The sequence below is a fragment of the Erythrolamprus reginae genome, chromosome 3 (genome assembly GCF_031021105.1).
Source record: "Erythrolamprus reginae isolate rEryReg1 chromosome 3, rEryReg1.hap1, whole genome shotgun sequence".
In the NCBI taxonomy this organism is placed as follows: domain Eukaryota; kingdom Metazoa; phylum Chordata; class Lepidosauria; order Squamata; family Dipsadidae; genus Erythrolamprus; species Erythrolamprus reginae.
In genome coordinates this window covers 198,970,157-198,991,284 of record NC_091952.1, presented here as the reverse complement: position 1 = coordinate 198,991,284, position 21,128 = coordinate 198,970,157, and positions in this window count along the sequence as shown.

The following is a 21,128-nucleotide window of genomic DNA, read 5'->3' as shown; positions in this document are numbered from 1 at the left end:
CGAACCTCGAGGTGATGAGGGCATGAGTGACTGTGAGCAGCGAGTCCCGGTCCAGATAGGGTCGCAACTGGTGCACCAGGCGAACCTGGGCAAACGCTGAGTCCGCTGGAGAAGAGTGGCTTGGAAATCTAAATAAGTAAGTAAATAGGTATGTATGTATGTATGTATGTATGTATGTCAGTCGGTCGGTCGGTCGGTCGGTCGGTCGGTCAATCGATAGATCAATCAATAGATAGATCCTTTCCAAATAATCTCTGGAAACTTCCATGCCTCTAAAGCAGAGGTAACATTATAGTATGCATTTCTTCCCCTGCAGTTTAAATATAATTTAGTAGAACCCATAAGACTTTTTGTTTTCCTTTTTATAATGAGTAGCGACAGCAACCAATGTATACTAATATGTTTTAATACCCAATTACTCACCTGAAAAGTCCATTGTGTAAATTGGTGGTTGGGGAATTTGTCAAAGCAGTATATTTAAAATAAACAGAGTAATTTACTATTAAGATAATGACTACTTAGGGACTTCTAAACCTGGAATTTAATTGTTGCCATATAAACATGATAAATATTGATAATCGCTTCATTATAATATGTTAATTTAAATTGTTAATTGTTAATTGGTAAATTGACAAAATATAGCACTGAGTAGTTATGCTTTGTGGGATTTGAGATTTCATTAAGAGACAAGAATCTTGTGTGTATGAGTGTGTGTATTAATTGAGAGATCTAGAGAAACACCAGGTGGAAAAGCAAATGGGAATAAATCTGTTATGCTAGTTTTACATTGGCTATAAATCCTTTGGTTCTATAGTGAGTACCCCATAGCTCTCTGGAAAAGCCAAAGAGCTGTTGATTTCATTCATGCCAAAGTTTCTAAAACTTCAATTTAAGGCTTGGCATGGAAACAGGGCTTGAAAATGTAAATTTGAAAGTTTAAGTGTACTTCCACTGCCTTTTACATGCTGCCACAGAATCTCAAGAGGTAAACTGAAACTCAGGAAAAATACAGCAGAGTACAATGGGAAGTACAGTGATACCTTGTCTTACGAACTTAATTGGTTCCAGGACGAGGTTTGTAAGGTGAAAGGTTTGTAAGACAAAACAATATTTCCCATAGGAATCAATGGAAAAGTGATGAATGCGTGCAAGCCCAAAATTCACCCCTTTTGCCAGCCGAAGCACCCATTTTCACACTGGTAGGATTCCCCTGAGGCTCCCTTCCATGGGAAACCCCACCTCTGGATTTTGCAATGCTGCAGGGGAATCCCAGCAGGGGAATCCCACTTGAGCAAAAACGGGTGCTTCGATTGGCAACGGAAGTCTGGAGGCGGACATCCCAGCGACGGGTTCGTAAGGTGAAAATAGTTCAGAAGAAGAGGCAAAAAAACCTTAAACCCCGGGTTCGTATCTCGAAAAGTTCGTATGATGAAGGGATCATAAGACGAGGTATCACTGTAGTTGCTTCAGAAATCTTATGGATTATAAATGCTATAGGAATCCATTTGGAGACAAAACAGTGTTGTAAAAAAACCACCAGAGGGATGCACTCTAATACTTCCAATCCAATAGACTAAGATGGTCCACTTCACCTTGGGAGAAATGGAATTTATGCACATTCACCCAAGCAAATGGGACTTCTGAAAGCCAGAGAACTGTCTGATTCAATATGATGCAGTGGCATTGAAGCCTGATGCCGCTTTATTTTTATGAAGCCACCTCCAAAGGGCAGTCTTTTAAAGCCTAACTAAAGCAAAGCTTTTCTTGTGCAGGCTTGTTATTTAGCAAACTGCTGTTCTAGTTTTTGCCTCACTCGGTTTCAGGTCTGCTTGTTTTCCCCTGAGCTTGTTTCAGTTCACATAAGAAGGCTGTCAATACAGGCTTTGACAAGCAGTTTTGTTTTTCAGAGCCTGGTGCTGCTGCTATTTAGCAAGTAATTACTTTAAATTATTGCTTAAATTACAATCTCGGTTGTTTGAATAAGAGGGTGTAATAATTACTTTAAAAGAATTCCATGGAGGCAGCAGAGGGATAACTGAGATGGCAAAGACCAAAACATGGAATCATTTGGACTTTGTTCCCTTAGATCCAACTTTTAACGGGTTCCTTCATTCTCAAAAGTATCTTGACCAAAGGCCCTTTTCTTGTCAAGATCAGTACTGACCTGACATAATATCCCAATGCAAGAAGAAGGATTATAATTAATGTAATGATTATAACAAGTAAAAAATTGTGAGTCACCGTGAATCTACAAAATGTGCTACAACCTGATTGGTGCATAGATGTATAAAATGTAATGCACCTTTGCATAGGTGTGGCTAGTGGCTTGTTGTCTGTATTGTACTAGTAAGATAGTTATAGTATAAATAGATGGAATAATTTTTGCTACAAAGAAGTAAAATATTTTCTCAAGAATTCCTGCTACCTTGTATTTATTCAAGACTTCAATCCTGGTCTGTGGCTGGCTGGTTGGGCTATATATCTTCCACAAAATGCTACTCTAACATTTCTTAATTATTGAATGTTTATGTAACCCCAAGAAGAGTACAATTCCTGAATCACTTGCAAGTATCCACTTCCCTGTTGCCACTTGTGCCTGTTTTCTGTTTTGCAGAATACATTTTTGCCTACAAATAGACTTCATTAATAATGCAATAAAGTTAGAAAGATCATTGCTTCTGTTAGAGTCACACCTAAATGAAGAGACAAGTCACAGGAACAGTTCAGAACTTTATTTCACTCCTAGCTGTAGCTAATATGGAATGCCGGCAGGCTACAGGGAAGCCGATTTTTAAGGACTTGACTGGAGCCGGCCAGCCACTGATAGTCATTTAAAACTCCCGCCATGTGAATAGCCAATCAAGCGGCCATTATGCAAATATTCCTACATACGTCTATTTCCATGTAAATAACAGAGATAGCAGACTCTTTCCAGAAAAACAATAATGTAAGCTCTTGAAATCTTATTTCCATTCATACAAGATTCCTTGTTTATCAATCTTGGCGATGTTAAGATGTGTGCACTTCAACTTCCAGAATTCCTCAGCCAGCAAGCATATTTCTGAATCTCTACTAAAGAGATTCAGAAAAATACATCTGCAATAATATATGTCTCAGAAATGAATCCAGCATAATTCAATAGAGTTAATCTCAGGGGAGTATACGCCAGAGTTCAATTGAGGTGATTTCTTGCATGCCTATTAATTTTCAGAATAACTTTTCAAAGTCTGAAAGTAAGAATATATTGTTTAATCAACATTAAAGGACAGTTTTGATGAAATATATATGTGTATATTGTGTGAGTGTGTGTGTGTGTCTGTGATTGTTTTGTTTTTTTGTCGAGTCACCCTGTTATATGGGAGGAGCGTACAGATTCCCTTTTGTCTCTCAGCCCCACCAGGGACTATATTCCAAGGCAGTTAAGTTTTTATAGCTGACTACTATAATCTATACCTGTAACATATTTTTGCTGATAAAAGTCTCCCTTCCTTTTTATTATCAACAAAAATATGTTACACACACACACACACATGCTGTATATACACACACATACACATACATATATATATTTGCAGAGAAAAAATAGTCTCTGTGTGTGTGTGTGTGTGTGTGTACACACACTATTCTTTTTCTGCAAATATACTATAAGTATTCTGTAAGTGTTGTATACTGTAAGTATAAAACCCTACATGGTATTGGATCAGACTACTTATGGGACCCTCTTCTGCCTCATGTGTCCCAGCGGCTGGTCAGGTTCCACCGCGTTGGCCATCTCCATGTCCCATCAGCTAGACAATGTCACCTGGCCTAGGAAAAGAGCCTTCCCAGTGGCGGCCCCAGCCCTTTGGAACCAACTCCCTCCAGAGATTCGCACTGCCCCCCCCTCCCCTCCTTCCACAAGAATCTAAAGATCTATCTTTGCTGACAGGCTTGGGGCAGCTAAGACCAACATCTAGCCTGCCCAACTAATGAATTCATGTTTGATTGGCTGAATACAAGTGACTGATTTTTTAAGAAATTTGGGTTTTAGTATGTTTTTTAAATTTAGATTTCTACATGCTATCTATTACATTGCTATGAGCCGCCCTGAATCTGAGGAATAGGGCGGCATAGAAATCTAATTAATGAATAAGTATCAGAAATCCTCTTTTTCTACAAATATAAGTATCAGTGATCCAAGAGAGAACAGTTTCTCCTTGAGTTTCTTCTTGCAGTATGTGCACATCAGAAATGGTTAAGGTAACCTATTCTGATGTGCAAGTCACATTGGATTGGGGAATTTTCTAAAAATAATTGCATGGTTTCTGCTCTGAGCATTTTTAGGAATTTAGTCAGTTCAGTGGTTATATTGCCTGATCTATCAATTTCATTCCCTTATGCTGATGCTTACTGTTGCTAGTCTTATTAATTTTAACAGTACTATTTGGAAGTATTTCTATTAACCTTGGTCTGTCTAAGAAGGTTGCTCTAGGTTCCCTGCAATTGCCTCTTTCTCCAAAAGTTGGAGCTCTCCTGGGAATTCAAAAATTCAACTGCAGCAGATAAGATTCATTACTGCAAATACAAAATAGACCCAATGAGACAAACCTTATACACTGCTCAAAAAAAAGAAAGGGAACACTTAAAGAACAGAATATAACTCCAAGTAAATCAAACTTCTGTGAAATCGAACTGTCCACTTAGGAAGCAACACTGATGGACAATCAATTTCACAGGCTGTTGTGCAAATGGAATAGTTGTGCAAATGAAATATTCAATGAGAATATTTCATCCATTCAAATCTAGGATGTGTTATTTGAGTGTTCCCTTTATTTCTTTGAGCAGTGTACAGTGGTACCTCATCTTACGAACACCTCTTCTAATGAACTTTTCAAGATACGAACCCGGTGTTTAAGATTTTTTTGCCTCTTCTTCCAAACTATTTTCACCTTACGAACCCAAGCAGCTGCTGCTGGGATGAAGGGGTTTCTTTCCCCCCCTTTTTTGAAGAAAGAAAAGGGAGGGGCAGCTTGGAGGAGTAAAGATTTTGCATGCTTGCAAAGGCATTGAAACGGTGTCTTTTTAAGAAAGAAAAGGGAGGGGCAGCTTGGAGGAGTAAAGATTTTGCATGCTTGCAAAGGCACTGAAACTGTGTCTTTTTAAGAAAGAAAAGGGAGGGGCACCCCTCTTGCCATTCTTCCTTCCCACTCACCCTTTAACCTAGCCTTGCTTCTTCCACCCGCCCCCTTTAGCTGCTCCTCCCTGCCCTCTGTTCGCCTCCCTTCTAAAGTTTGGAATTTTCCTGAAGGATTTGCACTCATTATTTGCTTTTACATTGATTCCTATGGAAAACATTGTTTCATCTTACGAACTTTTCACCTTACGAACCTCCTCCTGGAACCAATTATGTTCGTATGATGAGGTACCACTGTATATTCTTTCATGCTCTTCTGGCCTTCACAGTCAGAATGGTCAGATATATTTAGCCTATAACGAGTAGGGATATCATTATTTTATATGAGTAACATATTTTTTGGAGTATAAGATACACTTTAGTTTTGGGGGAGAAATAGAAGGGGGAAAAATATGCCTCTCAGCAATTTGCCTCCCAGCAAACAGCAAACAGTACAAATGATATACACTTCTGTGCAGGTGTGTCTGACCCATAGAAATAGCAAAGAATGGGATAAATGTACATTATGGCAGTATATTAATGCCAGAAAGTTTTCTTAAATGTAATCACACTAACTCCTCCCAATTATTTAAATAGATCTATTCAGCGAAGGGCTACCAAACGTTTTACTACCACACTGTGGGCTTGGCTTATGTAGGACACCCTGAATTTTCTTTCAACATCTTTCAGTGCAAATTGGGTGCTCTGGGGTGGATCTCCATTTTTGCTACCGCACTGCGTCCCCCCCCATCCGGGCAGTAGCCCACCCCTGGATCTACTCCAAACATGACTAAGTCAAGGTTTAATTCAGCTGACTCATCATAACACTAAAACAGGCCACTGTTACATTTACTTTGACACATTTTTACAGATATTTAAAACTGATGTGGCTTTCTGGAAGTACACATTATTCTCTGCTATTTAAAAGAAGATTCAATAGCACTGGGCCTCTTCAGATCAAGTATTTATTTTAAAAAGCTTCTTCATTTTGTTAAGTTGTCTAGAACAATAATAAAGCAGTCTTTAAAAAATAAATCTAATAATTTGAACATTCTATAGATATTTATAGTTATTGATTTATCTCATTGCATCCAGTTTCAGCAGTCTTATTAGCACAAGAAAATTATTATTATTATTATTATTATTATTATTATTATTATTATTATTATTATTATTTATTGGATTTATATGCCGCCCCTCTCCGAAGACTCAGGGCGGCTAACAGCAATCATAAAATAGCGTACAATAATAATCCAATACTAAAAAACGATTAAAAACCCATTAATATAAAAAGCCAAACATACATACAGACATACCATGCATAAAATTGTAAAGGCCTAGGGGGAAAGGGAATCTCAATTCTCCCATGCCTGGCGGCAGAGGTGAGTTTTAAGTAGCTTACGAAAGGCAAGGAGGGTGGGGGCAATTCTAATCTCTGGGGGGAGTTGGTTCCAGAGGACCAGGGCCGCCACAGAGAAGGCTCTTCCCCTGGATCCCGCCGAGCGGCATTGTTTAGTTGATGGGACCCGGAGAAGACCCACTCTGTGGGACCTAACTGGTCGCTGGGATTCGTGCAGCAGAAGGCGGTCCCTGAGATAATCTGTTCCGGTGCCATGAAGAGCTTTATAGGTCATAACCAACACTTTGAATTGTGACCGGAAACTGATCGGCCTCTGCCTCTGCCTCTCCCAACTAGTAATTTGCCTCCTTGCAACTCATTTCACTTTTATTTTTAGCACACGGCCTGCCTGCAGCCTCCTAAATCAGCTGTGGTTTGGGAGGCTGATAATCAGTGGCATGTGCTAATCAGGCTCTGTAGCTGTTTGCTGCAAGGAGGTAAATTGCTGGGAGGCAAAAGCCAAAGGGTGGGGGTGGCTGGGTAGGGCTTCATTCAGTGTATAAGTTGCACCCAGGTTTTCACTCTCTTTTGGGGGGGGGGGTAAGAAGGTCCATCTTATGTTCCAAAAAATACAATATTTATTTATTTGCTATCCATCTTCCTGTTTAAAGTAAAATCCTTCTCAACTACTCTTCTAAAATAAAAGTTCAGTTATTTATCGGTGAAGAAGTTCATGACTGCTTACAAACTATAGGTTACTTAACTCACAATTCTGAGTGGCTTAAGAAATCACCTTTCTTCCTAATACCTAATTTATCATAACCATAAATGTGGATTGATAGATGTCTTTTCTTTCCAACATCTATTTTATCAGGCCAGCCTCTTTTGTTCTGCTAGGTAATTTAGTATTTACAGTTTCCTTGCTGGGACTTCCTTGGAATCTCAATTATTGCTGTTGCTCTTTCCTTCATCTCAAGGTGAACTTTGTTAACACAATAACAGATGACTAATACTTTTTGTATAATACTCAAGTTAAATGAGGATAACTTTCCCTTATATTAGAAATTCAAGGCAATTTTCATTGAAGGAAGGCAGTGGTGTATTTCTCAGAGTTTTTAGGTACTAAGGCAATTCATTTTGGTATAAAATGTTTTCTGATCATTAGAAGTCTGTGTCGGCATGTAAATGAGAATTTCCTTCTCGTAAAAGATTCCTTTTTTAAAAAATTACAAAATTAAAACGAATAATTTCCTGCCACCCCTCTCTCATTCTCTCGTTCTCTCTCTCTCTGTGTTTGAGTAATAAATACATTTTTTCTAATTTAATTTATGAATGGCTAAATGCAGCCAAAATGTATGGGTCTAGGTTCAAAAATAACTTTTAATCAGAATTAAAAGAACAAAAAGTCATAGTTGGAGGATGATTCTTTTATTAAATGTGAGATTACAATTTGGGGAGAGAGAGAAACCACTTCAAATAATGCCAAATATTTAGCACAACTTAAGTACAGTGTCTTTGGTTATTTTGGACAGATTGGAAAACTTTGTACTTTGTAATGTTAGCCTTCATTACTTTCATGCAGACTTTATCTAACAAGACAGTTAGGCTTGCCTTTATGTCTTTTTTGATGCCTTTTTTTTATCCCTGGGAACTAAATGTACTTTTATTTAAAATAAAAGAACTAGAAAAATGCTTTCAAATTATGAGGCTACGAAAATTGCTGGGTTTGTGGAATAGCAATCTTGTTATAAAGAACACCTGGAAATAACTTGTTTTTTGCTCTGCTAAACAGGTTTAGTGTATTGAGAGAAATTGAGGGGAGAAAAGCAGCAACTTCATAGAAAAGTGAAACGTTTCTTAGAACTTACCCAGGAAAATAACATTTTCTTGTTGATTCATCCTGCTCAATAATGGTTAGGGATAATCTTAAAATGCAACTATTTCATCACAAGCTAAGCAGAAACTGAAACAAATTCAGAGAATGACTTCCAAGGTAGAGAAAGGTCTGAAAATTGTCTTGGAAAGAACAATTTTAAAAATTGGCATGTCAGCTTGTGGAAATGGATACTGAAGGGTCTTCAGTCTTCAATATGCCAGTTTTTAGATATACAATGGTATCTCTATCTACGAATGCCTCTACTTATGAACTTTTCTAGATAAGAACTGGGTGTTCAAGATTTTTTTGCCTCTTCTCAAGAACCATTTTCTACTTACAAACCCTTCAACTTCAACATGCATGAGTGTGCAGGCCATCTGATTTTTGGCTCACACAGAGGCTCTGGGAGGACACAAATCTACTGGGCCCACCAGAACTTGGGAAACAGGCCATTTCTGGCCTCCAGAAGGCCTCTGGAGGCCCTCTGTTTTTTTTCTCTCTCTCTCTTTCATTTTCTCCTGCATTGAATTATGGGTGGGGGCACTTGCGCATGTGCAATAGTGCGCGCATACACTCTTTCAGCACCCAAGGAAAAAAAGGTTCGCCATCACTGCAGTAGGGTAAATATGATCAAAGTGGTAACCATCCACCACTTATCAATAACTCTAACCCATTTAGCAGAGCAAAATAAAGTAGTAGACAGCTTAAATAAAGGAATGCAATCAATTGGCAGGGAAAAGCTGGAATGAGAACCAATACCTTTCTTGGGATGTCTCAAATGGAACTCCATTTTCTAACTCACCAATTTTAATTAATTAGTCAAATTATACTAATTAAATTACTAAAGCAAAGCTGACAAACTTTTAGCACTGAAGGGGTTTAAATGGATCATGGTGGTACCCAGAAATGGATTATACATCAGTTTGGACAGTTTGAAAACTTTCCAAATTCAAATGCATTTTGATGTATCTGGTCAACATGAAGGCAACAAACAATTGTAGGGGAGGGAGTATAATCATTGGCATGATCATCTCTATGGACAAAGCTTGGCAAAAAGTCTTCTTCAGACAGAGGTTGTTAGGAAAATCCTGAACACAGTTGTTTTCCTTCTTCAAATTCTAACAAACCTAGGGTTAGTTGATGCCTGACTTTTTTCCTCCTAGAGAAAGAATGTAAGAAATAAACTTTATGATGCTATGCAGCCATGTCTTGGCTATAACAAGAGCTTGATTTTTAAAAAATGTCTGATAAGCAAAGTAGATAGAGCCTCAGTGGTGCAGTGGTTAGAGTGAAGTACTGCAAGGACGTCTGCTTATCATCAGCTGCCAGCAGTTTGGCAGATCAAATCTCAGTAGGCTCAAGGTTGACTCAGCCTTCCAGCCTTCCAAGGTCAGTAAAATGAGGACCCAGATTGTTGGGGGCAATATGCTTACTCTCTTTAAACCGCTTAGAGAGATCTGTAAAGCACTGTAAAATGGTATATAAGTCTAGATGCTATAAAGTAGTTAAATATTATCATGAAACTTGAAAATGTAATGATCTTCTACATCTACATCACTCTTCAGATCAAGTGTTTCTTTGCAATGAAATAATTACTTTGAAAACATAAAGGGAGCATCCTCTACTTCAGATCACCTTGTCAATAAATATGTTTTTCCTTTGAAATTCCATGCAGGCCATTGTTCTAGAGGGCTGGGACAGTATTTATATGTGGAATGAAGAAAAGTGATGAAAATTGGCTTCCTTCCATCCTTAAAAATAATTTTAAAAAATTATAACTCCAGTAATTACAATAACAATAAGTAGAGGTAGCAATGAAAACTCAGCACTGTAGTTGGATATGGGTAGAAATGAGCTGTCCATCATGAGTTTGAGCAATGGGAACTGCAGAATAAAAGTTTATTATCTGGAAGCATTCAGAGAATATGATTAAAAATACCCAGCAACAAATATAGGAAGGAGCTGAGAATTAATATTTTTATCTCTGCTATATCTGATTATGTATAAAAGTGCATTGTTGTCTTCATCGCACATCTGTATGTATTCTTATTATGCATATCACCATGGTAACTGGGAATGAATGCACGATTCTAGTAGTGTAATGCAGTTATGTAATGTAGGTCATATTTTATTCACGAAGATATGAACAGCATACATAGTTAGCTTCTCCACTGTCTGTGTGTTTTCTCCTAGATGAAGCTGTCAGTCTAGAATGGCATCATCAAAGATATTATAAGCAAGATTTCTTTGCCTCGAAGAATATATGGCTATCATTTTCAAGGAATGAATGCAAGTGTTTGGGGTTTTTTTACATTGTAAAATTTAGAACTTTATTGAGCAATCTCCCTGTGTTATTCTAATTCTTAATTAATATAGTTTGGAATTTCAAACAAAAATTTTGAAGTTTGAATAACTGTGGCTTGGACATTGTTCCTTCATTAAGATTTGCTAGTTCTTGATAAAGTAAAACTTTAAAAGAAATCCTTCCAATATCTACAAAATATAAGAGAAACTGATTCCAGAACAGTTACCCCAGAAGAAAAATAATTTGCTTTAAAAATCTTTTACAAATGATAGCAGCCAAGAATTCCACCTAGGTTATATATATTTCAATTCAAGCTAAGCTAAATTCCAATATATTTTTTTGCAACAGTATAGAGAAGATTAGCCACTGCTGCCTTTCAAATGCTATTTTTTAATGGAGATAAAATTCACTGGGCCTAATTTTTAATCACTTTTGCAAATTGCTTAACTATTTTTCAACTACTCCCAAAAAATAAGACCCTGTCTTATATTTTTTGGAATCCTGAATAAATACTTAGCCTGATTGCCATGCATTCAAAAGCCCAATTGGGCTTATTATCAGGGGATGTCTTCATGTGTGGGTGTGGGTGCTATATTGGATATACAAATGAAATCAGCAGTAGTCTTTATAATTAAAAGGGATATACAAATAAAACCCAAAAGACTTACCTGGACAGGTTGAATTAATTTTGAAGCATTTTTAAGAGATGAGACAAAGAAAAAAATGAAATCAAGTTCTAGGATCTTATTTGAATGGGTTATTGATCAAGATTGTTAATAGGAAAAGGCAGATCTATAAAGTTGGTTTATTTGATCAAGGTTAAAATAGATATGCTGTTATCTCTAGTAACTCTTAATGGATCTGCTCAGGACTAAATGACAAGAGTTGAAGGAATTGTTCATAGATAACATATGAAATATGGAAAGAAAAATATTTGATGAATTTGATGAGAAAGTGGTAAGTTACTAAAATTGTTATGCTACTAAAGTTGTGATGAAGAGGGAAGTCATTTATTTATATATTTTCATTTTCTTATCTTTATCTTTCTGTTTTTCTACTTTTTTCTGTTCTACACTTATTTTTTCTGTTTATTTTTATATTTTTTTCAGTTTGCGTTAGTTCTTATCTTATTTATAACGTTTAATAAAATTATTGTTTAAAAAGTAAACATTTATCAAACTTTTAATAAACATTTTAGTCTAGAAAGTCTGCCATTAGATTCCTCCTGATTTTTGCCTACTAAATATTGTTGTTGTTAGTTGCAAAGTCATGTCTGACCCATCACAACCCCAGGGACAACATTCCTCCTTCCTACCTGTTTTCCACCACCCTCTGCAGTCCATTTAAGTTCAGTCCTACTGCTTCAGTGACTCCATTCAACCACTTCATTCTCTGTTGTACCTTTCTTCTTTTGCCCTCAATCTTTCTTAGCATTAGTTCTTCTGCAGTGAGTCCTTCCATGTCATTTGGTGACCAAAGTATTTGAGTTTCATTTTCAGGATATGGCTTTTTAAAGAGCAGTCAGGTTGATTTCCTCTAGGACTGATCGGTTTGATAGCCTTGCAGTCCAAGGGACTCACAGGAATTTTCTCCAGCACCATAGTTCAAAGGCTTCAATTCTTTGGCACTCAGCCTTTCTTATGGTCAAACTTTCACAGCCATACATTGCAACTGGGAAAACCATAGCCTTGACTATAGCACTTTTTTGGTAGGGTGATGTCTCTACTAAATCTACTGAATTTAGTAGATTACATAAATCTATGTAATCTACTAAAGATTATATAAATTTATAAAATCTACTAAAGATTACATAGCTTTTATTCTAATGTAACTAATTCTCAGGCATATCACAGTGTGATTTCTCAGAAACAATATATACATATTTTGATAGATGGGAAAAAAGCGTGAGCTAACCTGTGTCATATCCCACAAACATGTAACTGATTATTTTGTGTTTAGCTTTAATTCATAACATTTATATCCTGCATTCTCATTGCTGAAAGCAACGTTTAGTGCTATATCTCATTCTCTGACTTTGATAACATTGAAATAGAAAGTATTTCCCATACGTTTTCATAATATTAAAGCTTTCCAAGTTGATGTAGAAAATTAAACATAATTAGAAATTTACTTCAAATTTTAACAGCCAACATCAGAACATCAGAAATATGCATCCTCACACACACACAAACACAAACACACACGCACTCACACAAATGCCATATATGGGTATACCGTATATGGGTATACTAAGGTTTCACGGAAAAATATATATAACATTTCCCTGATACAAAGCTGAAAGGATGAGATCCTGTGGCCAAAGAGGTTAATTATCTGCCTTACAAGGTAGAAGCTGCAGGGTAAAATCCCAGTGAGGGTAGGGCTAGCTGATGAGGCCACAACATCATATTCATATTTATATATGAAATATGTTCCTAATAATTAAGACAAGAAATAATTAAAATCAGTGCAAGTGGATCCTGAAGTTACAATATGGCTATGAAATTGAAATCAGATTTTGCAAAGATATTTAGCCTGATACAATTTTGCTAATACAGTAGTACCTCTAGATACGAGCTGCTCCACATGCGAGTATTCCAAGTTACGAGCCATGACGGGAGTGAAATTTCTGTTCGACACCCGAGCTCAAATTCGGGATACGAGCCGAGCTTCCACTAGGTGGCACAAGAATCCGTGCTTCTGGTTATCTCGGCGTGGAAAAACAACATCTAAAGGCATTCGTTCGAGATGCAAGTTGATCGACATACGCGCTTGGTTCTGGAATGAATTAAACTCGTATCTAGAGGTACTACTGTATAGCGTCCACTGATAGATTTGGTTCAGAGTCTAAAGCCATCCCATCTCAATGCATTCAGCCATATTAGTGAAAAAACAGCTGACCTGACATTTGTTTAAGATCTTTCTGGGTGGTGTGGAGGGGAATCACTAGCAAATTCTACTATTAGTAATTTGTATGCGTCAGGTTACATATTATTTCCACAATGTGGCTACCACCTTAGGATTTCTGTTTTCTGCCTCCATGACTAATAAACCATTTGCTTCACATTTTCATGGCAGTGTACCAAATGGATCTTTTAAAAAAGCATTAAGAAGAATCTCTATCTGTTGTACTTGGTTTACATCTGATTGATTTGCTTTCTGATTTGCTCAGTGTAACAAAATAATAGTTGAATGCTTGCATCAGAACTTCTGTTTATATTGGGAAAAATAGGATTGTAATGGAAAGGGATTTAAATAACATATCCAAAAATTCCCTTGTAAAAATTTCCAGTTTCCCTGTATTTTTTTTCTGTATTTGAAACTCTAATGATTCCAGGCAGCGGAAGCAAAGAAGGAGGACTAATTGCTATGAGCTTCCTCCAAGTGCTATTTGCTATACTGGGGACACTGTCAATTTTAATTTGCCATATGTTCTTTCATTAGTACATTTCAATGTTCAACTTTTAAGAGAGTTAATAAGCTTCTTGTAATTAAAAATTAATGGGAATTCTGCTTTTATTTCCTTACTCTTATCATATGAATCTATCCAACTATGTTTAGATGGGAAAATGTATCATTTATACTCAGGGCTTATCTGCAGTTCTTTTTTGCCCCATTGCAAGAATGAACCACCTTCCACTCGTGGAGGGAAGGAACCAAGGACATCATACTGAACCCATTACTATCTGGGCTTTGGGAAAGGGTTTAGGATTTTTTGCCTCCTATTCTTGGCTGTGCCTATTTCACTTCCAGAGTTCTTCCTCTGGCCATTGACCACTACATTTTCTCCTTGGCTGACATGCCCCTAGCTGTTTGTAGGCCATGGACCTTCCATCCCACATACTTGGGCCGATTCACAGAAGGAGGGGGGGAGAAGGGGGCAGAGTGCCGCAGCCATTTAGAATGTTGAGACTCTTAGTATTGTTAGGAGAAAGAACAAATACTTGTTAGGAGAAGGAATGGGAGGGGTGTGAATTCTCCTGTACCTGAGCATGCCTCCCTGATCCAAAGGAGTTTTTGTTAGATAGTAAGGGTGGGAAATGAGAGAGAGAGAGAGGAGAAAGAAAGAAAGAAAGGGTGAGAAAGAAATGAGAGAGAGAAAAGAAATAAAGAAAGAGAGAAGGAAAGAAAAGAAAAGAGTGGGAAGGAAGAAAAAAAGAGAAAGATTCTAGTCCAATCGCTGTTTCTGCAGAAGACCTTATATCATCTTGGTTGATATCATCTCTAACACAGAGTAAGGCTGCCATGTAGAAGAAGACAGAGATAGTCCTTGATTTACGACAACAATTGAGCCCAAAATTTTGGTTGCTAAGCAAGAGCATTGTTAAAATGAGTTTCAACGTATCTTTCTCAATCCATCCTTCAACAGTGAATGTAAATCACTGTGGGCCAGATTGAGAATTTATGAGCAACCAGATTACCAGTGATTGACACATAAGTAAGGGAAATATAAGCGTATCCCTCAGCTTACTGTACTCAATGTTCACCATTGAGCGTTGAATCTACATTGCAAAGCACGACAGTGGGGCAGGAGTTTTGGAGGCCAAAAATGGCTGCATTCAATGCATTCACCTTCTTTTGGGAAGGGGAGTGCATTTTGTACTCTGAAAAGTACAGTAGATAAATCTTTTCCAAAAGCTGGGTATGTTTTAGCAACACGGATATAAATCATATTGTCTATGTTAGCCTCAGACTTGCTTGTATTACATCATCAACTTGGTTAATAGACTAGGAATCAATATGATTGAAATCTGTGCAATATGCTAACTGAGCATTATTAATAAGATTACATACTGGGAAAAGAGGAACGGAAAACAAGATAAGAACCTATTACAAAATGTTTGTGTGACAGAATGTCAAACATCTGCCTCCCCCATTCCCCTCTCTCTCCGAATATGGTTATGATTTTCAAAAACCTTACCATAGAAGCTGATAAGCCAGGGAAAGCATATCTTCTCAGTATTAGGAATCTACTTGCCTTGCAGTTCCAGCATTAACATTGCAAAAGTATAGGACAGTGAAAAGTGAAACTGATTGTTGGGAGCTCCAGAAAGATCTCTCGAAATTGAGTGATTGGGCAACAATGTGGCAGTGCATTTTAACCTAAACAAGTACAAAGTTATGCATATCGAGGCAAAAAACCCCAATTACAGTGATCCCCCGAGTTTCGCGATCCCGATCATTGCGAAACGCTATATCGCGATTTTTCCACCCGATGATGTCACTCCCTTCCTTTCTCATCTTTCTTTCTCTATCTCTTACACTATCTTGCTTCTTCCTCTCTCACACTCTCTTCCTCCCTCTCTCATCTCTTTCTTTCCTTCTCTCTCTTTCTCTATCTCTCCCCCTCTTGCTCTCGAGCGGCGGGCGGCACCCAGGGAAGGTTCCTTCGGCCGCCCACCATCTGATCTGCTCGGCAGCGCGGCAGCAGCGAGGAGCCGAAGATGGGGTTTCCCCATTGCCTGGGCAACGGGGAAACCCCATCTTTGGCTCCTCGCTGCTGCCGCGCTGCAAGCGAGCGGCAAGCGAGCGGCAAGCGAGCAGCCGGGCGGGCGGGCGAACGGGCAAGCGGCAAGCGATCTTGGGGTTTCCCCTTTGCCTGGGCGGCGGGAAGACCCAGAGAAGGTTCCTTCGGCCGCCCAACAGCTGATCTGCTCCGCAGCGCGGCAGCAGCGAGGAGCCAAAGATGGGGTTTCCCCGTTGCCTGGGCAATGGGGAAACCCCATCTTCGGCTCCACGCTGCTGCCGCGCTGCGGAGCAGATCAGCTGTTGGGCGGCCGAAGGAACCTTCCCTGGGTTTTCCCCGGGTCTTCCCCGCCGCCCACACGCAAACTCCACCATCTGTGCATGTGCGGCCATGGAAAAAGGGGAGCGCATGCGCAGATGGTGTTTTTACTTCCGTACCACTACATCCCAAAATATCGATTATCGCGAGGGGTCTTGGAACGGAACCCTCGCGATAATCGGGGGATCACTGTATACCTGCCAAATGAAGGGGACCAAGCTTTCTAAGACAACCCAAGAAAGGGATCTTGGGTTTTGGGTAGACAACTCAATGAAGATGTCAACCCAGTGCGCAGCAGTAAAAAAAGCAAATTCCATGCTCGGCATGATTAGGAAGGGAATCCAAAATAGATCAGCAAGTGTTGTATTGCCTCTGTACAAATTGATGGTGAGCCTACACTTGGATACTGTGTACTGTGTACAGTTCTGGTCACCACACCTCAAGAAGGATTTAATGAAACTGGAAAAGGTACAAAAAAGGGCAACAAGAATGATCAAGGAAATGGAGCACTCCCCTTTTGAACCAGGTTGCAACGCCTTGGTCTCTTCAGCCTTGAAAGATGACGTTTAAGAGGTGACTTGATCAAAGTGTATAAAAACATGCATGGGATAGAAAAAGTGGATAAAGAAAAATTCTTTTCTCTCTCACACAATACTAGGACGAAGGGGCACTCCCTAAAGCTCGTAGGTAAGAAAATGTAGACAAATAAAGGGAAATATTTCTTCACCAGAGGGTCATTGGTTTATGGAATTCATTTCCAGAAAAGGTTGTGATAGCCATCAGTCTGGATAGCTTCAAGGCAGGATTAGACAGATTCATGGATGCCAAGTGTATCGGTGGTTATTGAAACGGATGTCCATGTGCTGCCTCTATGTTGGTTGATGCAGGCAGGATTCCCTTGGGTACCATTTGTTGGGGGTCAAGGGAAAGGGAGGGTTTTGCCTTCTCTTTCTGCTCAAGATCCCCATGGACAATTGGTGGGCCACTGTGTGACACAGAAATCTGGACTCGGTGGGTTTGGCTTGATTCAGCATTGCTCTTCTTATGTTATTATGTTCCTATGTTCTTATATTTATGGCATTTTCTCTAAAGATGGAAGTTAATTGGCTTAGCTTAGAGGAGCGGTGCCGCATTAAGGGTTGTGGTTGACGTCTTGGGCCGGGGTGGGCGTGAGCAAGGTGGACTTGGCCAGTATGATAATATGGTGGTAGGGGGTGCCTACCTGAGCCTCTGCCAGTGAAAATGGGCTCACAGGCTCCATTTTCAGCTGAAATGGCCTCCTGCAATCTTCTGCAAGTGAAAACAAAGCTTGGGAGAGCCGAACATTGCCCTCCTGAGTTCCATTTTCACTGGCAGAGGCACCACTGGCCGATCCTTCACTATTTCCAGGACAATCCCGTGGGCCAGATCTAAACACTCTATTGGCCGGATCCTATGTTGAGTTTTGACAACCCTGCTATAGAGGAAGGGCTGAAGACCTCCAAAATCAAAAGGCCAGTGGTACAAACCCAATATGAAATCACTTGAAATGCCTCATACCAGAGGACTCTTGGTATCTCTGCTTCTTGATTTGTTTGCATGCCATTCTTTAAATCATTTTTCCCAATATACAAATTGTGCTCACAATCGAAAAAGTATAGGTAACTTGAACTGTTGAACATTGGTAACATATTTATTCACCATCATATATTATCCATACTGTATCTTCTCCTTGGAATGCAAAAGTAAATCAAAATTAGGAAACAGTAGTGTTGCTTAATTAACAATAGTACAAGGTGCAAGCAATATTATTTTAAGATGTTTTTAATAATGTATACAACTAAATCAAAATATTATTGGGCTTTGTTTTCCTTTAAAATGATATATTTTGTTTAAAGTTGATGAATTAGAAAATTTATATTATACGTCCTTAAAATATACAAGTAATGAATGAATGAATTATTGTTATATGGTTATGGCAATAAAATATACATGAATATCAAAATCATGCTAACCTCATGATTTAAAAAAACATTTTGCAATTATATTTTACATTAGTATCTTTTAAAACTCTGGTTTTGAATAATAATAAATGAATGGGTTGTAAATGTTTTATGTAGACTAACTAAATGTTTACAAGCCTGTTTAGACCCACTCTGGGACACACTCTTTACTGCTTTTTCAGTCTACTAAGAAATAATGTACCACCTACTACTGGAAATCTTCAATTTAGAAACATAGAAACATAGAAGTCTGACGGCAGAAAAAGACCTCATGGTCCATCTAGTCTGCCCTTTTACTATTTCCTGTATTTTATCTTAGGATGGATATATGTTTATCCCAGGTGTGTTTAAATTCAGTTACTGTGGATTTATCTACCACGTCTGCTGGAAGTTTGTTCCAAGGATCTACTACTCTTTCAGTAAAATAATATTTTCTCATGTTGCTTTTGATCTTTCCCCCAACGAACTTCAGATTGTGTCCCCTTGTTCTTATGACAGTAACTGAACCCAGAATTATAGACATAAGTCATACTAGTTGTTAAGTGGATCATCATGGTAACTGACCCAATTTTATGTTGTGGCAGTCATTAAGCAAATGCCATAGCCATTAAACAAATCACTCATTCTCAATGGACAATTTTTGTTTGGGAAACCAAAAGTAAACAAGGGGTTCTGGCAAATTGAGATCATATGACTGTGGATGCTGCAAATGGTCATAAATGAGATCTGGTGCACCAGTCTGGTGCTGAGCACACCAAATGATGCACCAAACGGGATCACATGACTAGGGGGAATGGCCTTTGGAACTTCAAATCCAGGTCATAAGTATCTTTTGGGGTCCTATTTAAAAGTCGTTAAGCAAAGATTACATGTGCTGGGTTTTATAATGCAAAATCCATCCTCATCTAATCTGATGAATTTTGTATATTCTCTCTATAGTCTTCCAAATTATGACAGTTACCTTTTCAAAAGTTTGTAATGTTAATTATTTGTTTATGTTTGTTTATTTAGATTTGTATGCCGCCCCTCTCCGCAGACTCGGGGCGGCTCACAACAAAGTGCAAAAGACAATTTACAACAAATCTAAATTTCTACTAAAAACATTTAAAAACCCCATTTCTAAACACACATACATACACACATACCATTCATAAATTGTATATGCCCGGGGGAGATGTCTCAGTTCCCCCATGCCTGGCGACACAGGTGGGTCTTAAGGAGCTTGCGAAAGGCAAGGAGAGTAGGGGCAGTTCTAATCTCCGGGGGGAGTTGGTTCCAGAGGGTCGGGGCCGCCACAGAGAAGGCTCTTCCCCTGGGGCCCACCAACCGACATTGTTTAGTTGACGGGACCCGGAGAAGGCCCACTCTGTGGGACCTAATTGGTCGCTGGGATTCGTGCGGCAGCAGGCGGTCTTGGAGACAATAAACATAAACAAACAATGTTAATTATGTCTGTATTTGAAATATTGGCCAAATTTCTTAAATCCATGGGCACCTATTTTCTGTGATAGGGATTTCTTTCCATGATCTCCATTCCTTCCTATAATTCAGCATTCCACTTTCTTCTGAAACCAGAATTGTCAGCAATCAATCTTTTCTTTCTTTATCATCAAAGCCTGTTATTATTTCCTGTGCTTTCATTAGTTTTGGCATTTTTTTCTCATTGTACACCTGCTGATCATATATTAATAACATATTAATTATCTGTCTGCTGAATAGCAAATGTGCCTTTTAATAATGCTGCCATCTTGTATCCTCATACATAAGGGAACAGTAATATAATCATATTAAAATAATAAAATATTTGTGAATAACATATAGCTTTATGCTCTGAGGAAAGAGAATGTGCCTTGCCAGTTGCAGACCTTTTATCTACCCTGTCACTAAAACTACTTCAGCTCAAATTTGTTTTTACTGCCTCTGGTTTTATACTATATTGTAGTTACGTTGTTACTTGTGCTGCTATTACAGTATTAAATTAATTTCCACTCTGGGAAAAATCTTTTATAAGGTGCCTATAACCAAACAGCTGTTTTGACAGGAACTCCTGTTACATCCAAGAATTGAGAGGTCATTGAGAAAATGGACCATTTCCCCAACTGCTATTTTATAAACTTAATGTGGAATTTTTTAAATCTTTGTCCCTGAGTTAAAGAGTTAGTAACTCAGAAGGCTTTCTAAAACAGATATATGAAGGTAGGGAAGAAAATCTTGTTATTTAAGGGCCGTCATGGCTCAGTGATTAAAATACAGTACTGCAGGTTAACTCTGAAGTTTGATTCTAACTGGCTCAGGTTGACTCAGCCTTTCAACCTTCCAAAGTTAGTAAAATGAGGGCCCAGTTTGCTGGGGGCAATATGCTAACTCTGTAAACCATTTAGAGAGGGCTGTAAAGTATCATGAAGCAGTATATAACTCTAAGTACTATTGCTATTAATGTCCTTGGAAATCAGCTGCACAATGCGAAAAATAAACTTGCTTGAAACTGTTTGGGGAGAATATTATTATTATTATTATTATTATTATTATTATTATTATTATTATTATTATTTATTGGATTTGTATGCCGCCCCTCTCCATAGACTCGGGGCGGCTAACAACAGTAATTCAAAACAGCATGTAAATCCAATACTAAAACAGTTAAAAAACCCTTATTTGTAAAACCAAACATACATACAAACAAACATAC